The sequence below is a fragment of the Procambarus clarkii genome, chromosome 28 (assembly GCF_040958095.1).
Source record: "Procambarus clarkii isolate CNS0578487 chromosome 28, FALCON_Pclarkii_2.0, whole genome shotgun sequence".
NCBI classification, from domain to species: domain Eukaryota; kingdom Metazoa; phylum Arthropoda; class Malacostraca; order Decapoda; family Cambaridae; genus Procambarus; species Procambarus clarkii.
In genome coordinates, this window is record NC_091177.1 from 43,757,765 (window position 1) to 43,769,924 (window position 12,160).

Sequence of the window (12,160 nt, forward strand, 5' to 3'; positions counted from 1 at the left end):
ACAAATGAGGTTGAGGAATCAATATCATTCGCAGCACAATGGCATCACTCAGGTACCCACCTCAATACTACATATAAAAGCACCTACCACCTGGTATACATGATATACAACGATAAAAATGATCCATGGTATACCCTACTGCATATTATTAATTATCCCAGCAGTCAATTAACAGAAATAAGGCCACTAAACCTGGACCAGAGCGACACAATGTATACCTTCTACCTCATTATACCAGTAGCATGTTCCATACAGCAATATGTAGCATTCCACAATATAATCACATATTGATGTTTCTACAAGTTACCTGACATTAGGCTACTGATATTCACTATACTTACAATATATATCCACAAATACATGGCAAATACGTATGGTACAGAAATATAATATACATATGTATATAAGACATACATTGGCAATACATAATTTCAACTAGTATATTGTCGAACAACTGATAAATAATATAATATTCGTGGTACTAGGCTAATCAGCCTAGTACCACGAATCACTATACAGTTTGAATACATCACACACCAGCCACAGTATGATCATACTGGTGTATGTGTGTGGTCATAACAGTCGTCTCTACCTTCTCTCAGGGGCTGCCAACCCCAAACAATCTCAATATACAGGCAAGACAACATCAGGTTGCAGCACTAACTGTTAATTTACACTTGTATACATTACTGTGAAATTTCCTATGTATAACTTGAAAAAGAAATGAGTTGCAACATGTATTGTGGTAGGCAGTGAGAGACACTGCACAACACATCACTGTAATATGTACTGAGGGAGTCTGAAATGTTGTTTATAAAACACATCACTGTTTTCTGTATCTAATCTTTCCTTAAGACTATTCCATCAAACTATATATTTCTCAACGTAGCAATAACTACAAGTCAGAAGATATTGCAGCCTCGTCAGAGGATGCAGGTGCGTATCACCACAACATAATGGATCACGAGAAACCAGAGCTTATAAAGGACATTTCAAACACCAACCAAATATTATTTGTGTTATATTTTTTGTGTTATTTTTTTGTGTTATTTTTTTGTGTTATATTTGTGTAATAATTTTATATTTGTGTTATAACTATAACATATAAATGTAACATAAACCACGAGGAAGAAAACGTGCAGTTCGCATCACAGGTGATTTACAATTGTTTATTTGACAGTGAAAAGTTTGATATTTATTTGGTGAGGAGAGTGGAGGTGAAGCCCGGGATCACCAGGCCATTACAGCTGCCGGTGACACAGCTGCAACAAGTGTACACACAGCTGGCAATGATTCAGACAGATCTCCGCCTGAACACAAGGGTGCGAGGTGCATGGTAGACACATGCAGTTGACGCCCTTGTCTCCACAACACCGGCTGTAGCACTGTAATGATCATGATTCTATATTGTGTAATAACAATCACTCGTCTTCTCGGGGACAGTAAGCCTGCGTGTTTATATATTCTTCAGGATTGTATCATGGTCCCCATCCCCCAAAGTCGAACTATTGACCCTTCCCAGGACACAACCCAACGACAGTTATCTAACCCACTAGTACCTATTTACTGGTAGGATAACTGAGGCATTAGGTGAAAGGAAACGTGCCCAACCATTTCTGTCCCGCCCGGAAATCGAACACGGGACACCCGAGTGTGTGTCGAGAACGAATCCACCAGTACTGAGAGACCCTGAGGCCAGTCGAGAATATAACAAAAATGACTATTTTAAGAAGTAAATTTTTCATTGTTTATCACTTAAACATGAAGGTTTACATATTGGAACTATTTTATATTGCTGGGTTATGGAACTTTTACATCAAACACTAATGTTCCCTTAATGTTCCCTTTGTAAGGGAATAACACTAATGTAATTCCCTTACAAAGAATTTAATCTGAACAATCACAAAATGAAAGAAGAAAAACATTGTTTACAAACAGTGAGGCGACGTGTGGTTGTCCAACACTCCCGACACTACTCTCACACTCCTCGTCAACTCTCACACTCCTCGTCAACTCTCACACTCCTCGTCAACTCTCACACTCCTCGTCAACTCTCACACTCCTCGTCAACTCTCACACTCCTCGTCAACTCTCACACTCCTCGTCAACTCTCACACTCCTCGTCAACTCTCACACTCCTCGTCAACTCTCACACTCCTCGTCAACTCTCACACTCCTCGTCGCCAGCAGCACACTGCACGAGACATTAAACACAACACATTGTGACTATTGTTAATTTTCTTATAAATATTTTCTATTCTACGGAAATATCTTCTTCCACCTGGATGGTTCAGACTCACTACATCACTTAATAGTGATCTGACAGTGAAAGATACGACAGTAGGCTTAAGAGTACCTCTAGAGCGGGAAACAAAGGGTGAGAGTAAGAGGAGAGACCTCAGAGTGGCTGGAAGCACTAGTGTTCCACAAGGGTTAGTTCCTGAACCGATCCTGTTCCTGATCTTTGTCAAAGACCAATCAGAAGGGACAGAGTCCTACTTTTCAATGTTAACGACTCAGAACTTATGGTGAGGAAATCGGAATAAACACAATGGAAGAAATACAATTGAATAAATACAATGGAAGAAACACAATTGAATAAATACAATTGAATAAATACAATGGAATAAATACAATCGAATAAATACAAAGAAATAGAATACAATAAAATACAGTCCTCAACACATCATTAAAAGTCCGCATTATACATACTGATGTTTGTTAATATATGAACTGCTTTAAGGAATGTTAACAAGGAGTCCAACAGCATCTTATATAACGTTTATATCAGACCAATTCTGATATATGCGGCCCCAGCGTGGAGTCAATATACCATTAAACACAAAAGGAAGTTGGATAAAGTTCTCAGGTATACGACCAGACTAGTCCCAGCGCTAAAAGGTATGACATACGAGGAACGACTACAGGTGTTGAACTTTACGCCATTGAAAGACACAAGAAAGTGGGGAGACATGATTAAAACATAGAAGCTCCTCAGAGGAATAGACAGGGCAGATATGAACAGTCAATTTAGCAGATGTAGTACACGTACAAAGGTTCACAGTACCCAGATGAGCCACAAAGAATTGTTCAGCGTCAAAGTAGTTAACAAACGGAATGCTTTATGAAGTAATGTGGTGAAGGTTTGCGTCACGTGACGCAAGAACAACTCATCTCACAGTTGATCATACAGTGTGTGCATAATGTGAATACATTACTGTGAATCACACTGTGTACGTTACACCCCGGGAGCGGCCCCATCACTGTAACTGTCAGTATACTCACCAGGAAGTAGCACGCTCAACACACTAGGAAGTAACACACTCAACACACCAGGAAGTAGCACACTCAACACACTAGGAAGTAGCACACTCAACACACTAGGAAGTAACACACTCAACACACCAGGAAGTAGCACGCTCAACACACTAGGAAGTAACACACTCAACACACCAGGAAGTAGCACGCTCAACACACTAGGAAGTAACACACTCAACACACCAGGAAGTAGCACGCTCAACACACTAGGAAGTAACACACTCAACACACCAGGAAGTAGCACGCTCAACACACTAGGAAGTAACACACTCAACACACCAGGAAGTAGCACACTCAACACACCAGGAAGTAGCACGCTCAACACACTAGGAAGTAACACACTCAACACACCAGGAAGTAGCACGCTCAACACACTAGGAAGTAACACACTCAACACACCAGGAAGTAGCACACTCAACACACCAGGAAGTAACACGCTCAACACACTAGGAAGTAACACACTCAACACACCAGGAAGTAGCACGCTCAACACACTAGGAAGTAACACACTCAACACACCAGGAAGTAGCACACTCAACACACCAGGAAGTAGCACGCTCAACACACTAGGAAGTAACACACTCAACACACCATGAAGTAACACACTCAACACACCAGGAAGTAGCACGCTCAACACACTAGGAAGTAACACACTCAACACACTAGGAAGTAACACACTCAACACACCAGGAAGTAGCACACTCAACACACTAGGAAGTAGCACACTCAACACACCAGGAAGTAGCACGCTCAACACACCAGGAAGTAGCACGCTCAACACACTAGGAAGTAACACACTCAACACACCAGGAAGTAGCACGCTCAACACACCAGGAAGTAGCACACTCAACACACCAGGAAGTAGCACACTCAACACACCAGGAAGTAGCACACTCAACACACCAGGAAGTATCACACTCAACACTCCAGGAAGTAGCACACTCAACACACCAGGAAGTATCACACTCAACACTCCAGGAAGTAGCACACTCAACACACCAGGAAGTAGCACACTCAACACTCCAGGAAGTATCACACTCAACACTCCAGGAAGTAGCACACTCAACACACCAGGAAGTATCACACTCAACACTCCAGGAAGTATCACACTCAACACACCAGGAAGTATCACACTCAACAAACCAGGAAGTATCACACTCAACACTCCAGGAAGTAGCACACTCAACACACCAGGAAGTAGCACACTCAACACACCAGGAAGTAACACACTCAACACACCAGGAAGTATCACACTCAACACACCAGGAAGTAGCACACTCAACACACCAGGAAGTAGCACACTCAACACACCAGGAAGTAACACACTCAACACTCCAGGAATAGCACGGCTAACGGTGCCAGCTGGTGACAACGGTGCCACCTGCTAGACAACGGTGCCACCTGCTAGACAACGGTGCCACCTGGTGACAACAGTGCCAGCTGCTGCCAACGGTGCCAACTGCCGCCAACGGTGCCAGCTGCTGCCAACAGTGCCACCTGCTGCCAACGGTGACAACGGTGACAACGGTGACAATGTGCTGGTGGAGACCCGGAGTGCTTGTTGTTACAGACCAGTACACCCACTACCAGCCCGTGTACCACTCAGGGAACTGACCAGTACACCCACTACCAGCCCGTGTACCACTCTGGGAACTGACCAGTACACCCACTACCAGCCCGTGTACCACTCTGGGAACTGACCAGTACACCCACTACCAGCCTGTGTACCACTCTGGGAACTGACCAGTACACCCACTACCAGCCTGAGTACCACTCTGGGAACTGACCAGTACACCCACTACCAGCCTGTGTACCACTCTGGGAACTGACCAGTACACCCACTACCAGCCCGTGTACCACTCTGGGAACTGACCAGTACACCCACTACCAGCCCGTGTACCACTCTGGGAACTGACCAGTACACCCACTACCAGCCCGTGTACCACTCTGGGAACTGACCAGTACACCCACTACCAGCCCGTGTACCACTCTGGGAACTGACCAGTACACCCACTACCAGCCCGTGTACCACTCTGGGAACTGACCAGTACACCCACTACCAGCCTGAGTACCACTCTGGGAACTGACCAGTGCACCCACTACCAGCCTGTGTAGCACTCTGGAAACTGACCAGTACACCCACTACCAGCCTGTGTAGCACTCTGGGACCTGACCAGTACACCCACTACCAGCCTGTGTACCACTCTGGGAACTGACCAGTACACCCACTACCAGCCCGTGTACCACTCTGGGAACTGACCAGTACACCCACTACCAGCCTGAGTACCACTCTGGGAACTGACCAGTACACCCACTACCAGCCTGTGTACCACTCTGGGAACTGACCAGTACACCCACTACCAGCCCGTGTACCACTCTGGGAACTGACCAGTACACCCACTACCAGCCTGAGTACCACTCTGGGAACTGACCAGTGCACCCACTACCAGCCTGTGTAGCACTCTGGAAACTGACCAGTACACCCACTACCAGCCTGTGTAGCACTCTGGGACCTGACCAGTACACCCACTACCAGCCTGTGTACCACTCTGGGAACTGACCAGTACACCCACTACCAGCCAGTGTACCACTCTGGGAACTGACAAGTACACCCACTACCAGCCTGTGTACCACTCTGGGAACTGACCAGTACACCCACTACCAGCCTGTGTACCACTCTGGAAACTGACCAGTACACCCACTACCAGCCTGTGTACCACTCTGGGAACTGACCAGTACACCCACTACCAGCCTGTGTACCACTCTGGAAACTGACCAGTACACCCACTACCAGCCTGTGTACCACTCTGGGAACTGACTAGTACACCCACTACCAGCCTGTGTACCACTCTGGGAACTGACCAGTACACCCACTACCAGCCTGTGTACCGCTCTGGGAACTGACCAGTACACCCACTACCAGCCTGTGTACCACTCTGGGAACTGACCAGTACACCCACTACCAGCCTGTGTACCGCTCTGGGAACTGACCAGTACACCCACTACCAGCCTGTGTACCACTCTGGGAACTGACCAGTACACCCACTACCAGCCCGTGTACCGCTCTGGGAACTGACCAGTACACCCACTGTAACACTGTAAAAGTGTTTGATTTAGTTTAATACATACATAGAGTACATGAGTCACAGAGAAGGATCTGAGAGGCGCCAGTTTGTCGGCCTGAAACTCACACCTCTAAGCGTTAATGACCCCAAGTGACCTGAGGTCAGATCATGCGAATTTCACCATGCTTCTACTAATCTCTTAGTTGGAGCCTGGTAGCCTTCAAACTTGCCGACGTTTAAGGAGTGGCTTGGTAGAGTGCCTTAGGCTATCTACTTGTGGGCGGAGTTAGTTACTAGGTTCCCCAATAAATACTCGGAGAACTACCGATTCGACAGGATTAAGCATTAACAGACGGAACGGCAGTCAGCAGAGCAGAGGAGACGGCCCTAGCAGGGAGGCTGTCGGCCGGCAGGGCGGGAGTCTCTGTCAACTACAGACCCCCCCCCCCTCTCTATCCAGCTATAGGCAGAGACACTTGGTGAGTTGAGCAGTAATGTAACTTGGTCGTGTTTACATATGTTGTGTGATGATCAGGGGCAGTCAAGTTGTAGGGTTCTCGAATTCTTGGATGATGACTCACTTTGCATATTAAACTGGAACATTTTAATTGAATTGCTAAATTATGATATTTCATGTGAAATATAATTATGAATTTATTATTTAAATTGTGTTTAACTTTGTTCCCTAGAGTTTTGAGTTGAGGTGAGAAAGCCTCGGTGGTTACTAGATTCAAGATATTAATGAGTACATGTTTGGAGTTGATACATGGTACAGAAGGAACATACTAATAATGAACTCATGATAACATCTTTGGTGAATATTGTGATACAGACAAGTTCCATTCCTTGTCTTGAATGTAATGATCATGAATGGATGGTGGCAGCATTTCGTCTTCTACTATCTACTTCTACTAGCTACTCTTCTACTTCTACCTATCTACACCTCTCCCTCCACCCCTCTCTGAACTCTCACTTTCAACTAATGACCCTCCTCGCTCCTCCCACCTCTCTCCCTCTCACCCCAAACCCTCACTAATTACTTCACTATTCATTTCTTTCCTTTCGTTTTCTCTTATACGTTTGTGGCAGTGAATAGGTATTCTAGAGTTCTCTCTAGGGTTTCGGGTAACTGATCAAGTTACGGCGCCTTGTAGTCTTAGCACCTAGGTAGTCAAATACCTAGGTTACAAGGTGTTGAACGAGAGAGGTTGCCTTAGGAACTCTGGAGGGTGCTCTAGATTAGTTAGCTAACTGGGGACGGGATAACGGACTAGAGAGAGCTGTTTCCCCCAGCCTCGTTAGTTAACTGGGGGGTGGAATAATGGACAAGATAGAGCTATTTCCCCCACCCCCCGTTACACCACTACCAGCCTGTGTACCGCTCTGGGAACTGACCAGTACACCCACTACCAGCCAGTGTACCACTCTGGGAACTGACAAGTACACCCACTACCAGCCTGTGTACCACTCGGAACTGACCAGTACACCCACTACCAGCCTGTGTACCACTCTGGAAACTGACCAGTACACCCACTACCAGCCTGTGTACCACTCTGGGAACTGACCAGTACACCCACTACCAGCCTGTGTACCACTCAGGGAACTGACCAGTACACCCACTACCAGCCTGTGTACCACTCTGGGACCTGACCAGTACACCCACTACCAGCCTGTGTACCGCTCTGGGAACTGACCAGTACACCCACTACCAGCCTGTGTACCACTCTGGGAACTGACCAGTACACCCACTACCAGCCCGTGTACCACTCTGGGAACTGACCAGTACACCCACTACCAGCCTGTGTACCACTCTGGGAACTGACCAGTACACCCACTACCAGGCTGTGTACCACTCTGGGAACTGACCAGTACACCCACTACCAGCCTGTGTACCACTCTGGGAACTGACCAGTACACCCACTACCAGCCTGTGTACCACTCTGGGAACGGACCAATACACCCACTACCAGCCTGTGTACCACTCTGGGAACTGACCAGTACACCCACTACCAGCCTGTGTACCACTCTGGGAACTGAGCAGTACACCCACTACCAGCCTGTGTACCACTCTGAACACTGACCAGTACACCCACTACCAGCCTGTGTACCACTCTGGGAACTGACCAGTACACCCACTACCAGCCCGTGTACCACTCTGGGAACTGACCAGTACACCCACTACCAGCCTGTGTACCACTCTGGGAACTGACCAGTACACCCACTACCAGCCTGTGTACCACTCTGGGAACTGACCAGTACACCCACTACCAGCCTGTGTACCACTCTGGGAACTGACCAGTACACCCACTACCAGCCTGTGTACCGCTCAGGGAACTGACCAGTACACCCACTACCAGCCTGTGTACCACTCTGGGAACTGACCAGTACACCCACTACCAGCCTGTTTACCACTCTGGGAACTGACCAGTACACCCACTACCAGCCTGTGTACCACTCTGGGAACTGACCAGTACACCCACTACCAGCCTGTTTACCACTCTGGGAACTGACCAGTACACCCACTACCAGCCTGTGTACCACTCTGGGAACTGACCAGTACACCCACTACCAGCCTGTGTACCACTCGGAACTGAACAGTACACCCACTACCAGCCTGTGTACCGCTCTGGGAACTGACCGGTACACCCACTACCAGCCTGTGTACCACTCTGGGAACTGACCAGTACACCCACTACCAGCCTGTGTACCACTCTATGAACTGACCAGTACACCCACTACCAGCCCATGACTGTGTACCACTCTGGGAACTGACCAGTACACCCACTACCAGCCTGTGTACCACTCTGGGAACTGAGCAGTACACCCACTACCAGCCTGTGTACCACTCTGAACACTGACCAGTACACCCACTACCAGCCTCTGTACCACTCTGGGAACTGACCAGTACACCCACTACCAGCCCGTGTACCACTCTGGGAACTGACCAGTACACCCACTACCAGCCTGTGTACCACTCTGGGAACTGACCAGTACACCCACTACCAGCCTGTGTACCACTCTGGGAACTGACCAGTACACCCACTACCAGCCTGTGTACCACTCAGGGAACTGACCAGTACACCCACTACCAGCCTATGTACCACTCTGGCAACTGACCAGTACACCCACTACCAGCCTGTTTACCACTCTGGGAACTGACCAGTACACCCACTACCAGCCTGTGTACCACTCTGGGAACTGACCAGTACACCCACTACCAGCCTGTTTACCACTCTGGGAACTGACCAGTACACCCACTTCCAGCCTGTGTACCACTCTGGGAACTGAGCAGTACACCCACTACCAGCCTGTGTACCACTCTGGGAACTGACCAGTACACCCACTACCAGCCTGTGTACCACTCTGGGAACTGACCAGTACACCCACTACCAGCCCATGTACCACACTGGGAACTGACCAGTACACCCACTACCAGCCTGTGTACCACTCTGGGAACTGACCAGTATACCCACTACCAGCCTGTGTACCGCTCTGGGAACTGACCGGTACATCCACTACCAGCCTGTGTACCACTCTGGGAACTGACCAGTACACCCACTACCAGCCTGTGTACCACTCTATGAACTGACCAGTACACCCACTACCAGCCCATGACTGTGTACCACTCTGGGAACTGACCAGTACACCCACTACCAGCCTGTGTACCACTCTGGGAACTGACCAGTACACCCACTACCAGCCTGTGTACCACTCTGGGAACTGACCAGTACACCCACTACCAGCCTGTGTACCACTCTGGGAACTGACCAGTACACCCACTACCAGCCTGTGTACCACTCTCGGAACAGATCAGTACACCCACTACCAGCCCGTGTACTACTCTGGGAACTGACCAGTACACCCACTACCAGACTGTGTACCACTCTGGGAACTGACCAGTACACCCACTACCAGCCTGTGTACCACTCTGGGAACTGACCAGTACACCCACTACCAGCCTGTGTACCACTCTGCGAACTGACCAGTACACCCACTACCAGCCTGTGTACCACTCTGGGAACTGACCAGTACACCCACTACCAGCCTGTGTACCACTCTGGAAACTGACCAGTACACCCACTACCAGCCTGTGTAGCACTCTGGGAACTGACCAGTACACCCACTACCAGCCTGTGTACCACTCTGGAAACTGACCAGTACACCCACTACCAGCCTGTGTACCACTCTGGGAACTGACCAGTACACCCACTACCAGCCTGTGTACCACTCTGGGAACTGACCAGTACACCCACTACCAGCCTGTGTACCACTCTGGGAACTGACCAGTACACCCACTACCAGCCTGTGTACTACTCTGGGAACTGACCAGTACACCCACTACCAGCCTGTGTACCACTCTGGGAACTGACCAATACACCCACTACCAGCCTGTGTACCGCTCTGGGAACTGACCAGTACACCCACTACCAGCCTGTGTACCACTCTGGGAACTGACCAGTACACCCACTACCAGCCCGTGTACCGCTCTGGGAACTGACCAGTACTCCCACTACCAGCCTGTGTACCGCTCTGGGAACTGACCAGTACACCCACTACCAGCCTGTGTACCACTCTGGGAACTGAGCAGTACACCCACTACCAGCCTGTGTACCACTCTGAACACTGACCAGTACACTCACTACCAGCCTGTGTACCACTCTGGGACCTGACCAGTACACCCACTACCAGCCTGTGTACCAATCTGGGAACTGACCAGTACACCCACTACCAGCCTGTGTACCACTCTCGGAACAGACCAGTACACCCACTACCAGCCCGTGTACCACTCTGGGAACTGACCAGTACACCCACTACCAGACTGTGTACCACTCTGGGAACTGACCAGTACACCCACTACCAGCCTGTGTACCACTCTGGGAACTGACCAGTACACCCACTACCAGCCTGTGTACCACTCTGCGAACTGACCAGTACACCCACTACCAGCCAGTGTACCACTCTGGGAACTGACCAGTACACCCACTATCAGCCTGTGTACCACTCTGGAAACTGACCAGTACACCCACTACCAGCCTGTGTACCACTCTGGGAACTGACCAGTACACCCACTACCAGCCTGTGTACCGCTTTGGGAACTGACCATTACACCCACTACCAGCCTGTGTACCACTCTGGGAACTGACCAGTACACCCACTACCAGCCCGTGTACCGCTCTGGGAACTAACCAGTACACCCACTACCAGCCTGTGTACCGCTCTGGGAACTGACCAGTACACCCACTACCAGCCTGTGTTCCACTCTTTGAACTGACCAGTACACCCACTACCAGCCTGTGTACCACTCTGGGAACTGACCAGTACACCCACTACCAGCCTGTGTTCCACTCTTTGAACTGACCAGTACACCCACTACCAGCCTGTGTACCACTCTGGGAACTGACCAGTACACCCACTACCAGCCTGTGTTCCACTCTTTGAACTGACCAGTACACCCACTACCAGCCTGCGTACCACTCTGGGAACTGACCAGTACACCCACTACCAGCCTGTGTTCCACTCTTTGAACTGACCAGTACACCCACTACCAGCCTGTGTTCCACTCTTTGAACTGACCAGTACACCCACTACCAGCCTGTGTACCACTCTGGGAACTGACCAGTACACCCACTACCAGCCTGTGTTCCACTCTTTGAACTGACCAGTACACCCACTACCAGCCTGTGTACCACTCTGGGAACTGACCAGTACACCCACTACCAGCCCGTGTACCGCTCTGGGAACTAACCAGTACACCCACTACCAGCCTGTGTACCGCT